Raw genomic sequence first — 513 nt, forward strand, 5'->3', positions numbered from 1 at the left:
GCATCAGCTGGGCGTTGAACGCCCAGGAGAAGCAACAATTGGGCGTTAAACGCCCAAAACATGCAACGTTTGGGCGTTTAACGCCAGAATGGTGGGGAGGAGGTAAAATTCGTTTTTCTTCACAAATTTTCTAATTTTTATGTTTCAATTCATAATTTCTTGCATAAACATGTTTTAAAATATCATCCTTCAATTCCAAAAATTTTTTTCCTAATTTCTAAAAATACTAATTTCTAAAATCCCTTTTTCAAAAATGTCAAATGTATCTTAATTCATAAACACAAATCTTTTTCCAATCCAAATCTTTTTCAAATCTTTTTCAACTCATCATATCTTTTGGATTTCGAAATTGCCTCTCCCTCTATTCCTCTCCTTTCCTTTCTTTTGCTTGAGGACAAGTAAACCTCTAAGTTTGGTGTGATTTGCCATGACCACTGAGCTAAAACTCATCAAGATCATGGCACCTAAGGGAACAGGAAGAGCAAGGATGTGAACTGAAGGAACTAAAGCGTC

The sequence above is a fragment of the Arachis duranensis genome, chromosome 4 (genome assembly GCF_000817695.3).
Source record: "Arachis duranensis cultivar V14167 chromosome 4, aradu.V14167.gnm2.J7QH, whole genome shotgun sequence".
Taxonomy (NCBI): domain Eukaryota; kingdom Viridiplantae; phylum Streptophyta; class Magnoliopsida; order Fabales; family Fabaceae; genus Arachis; species Arachis duranensis.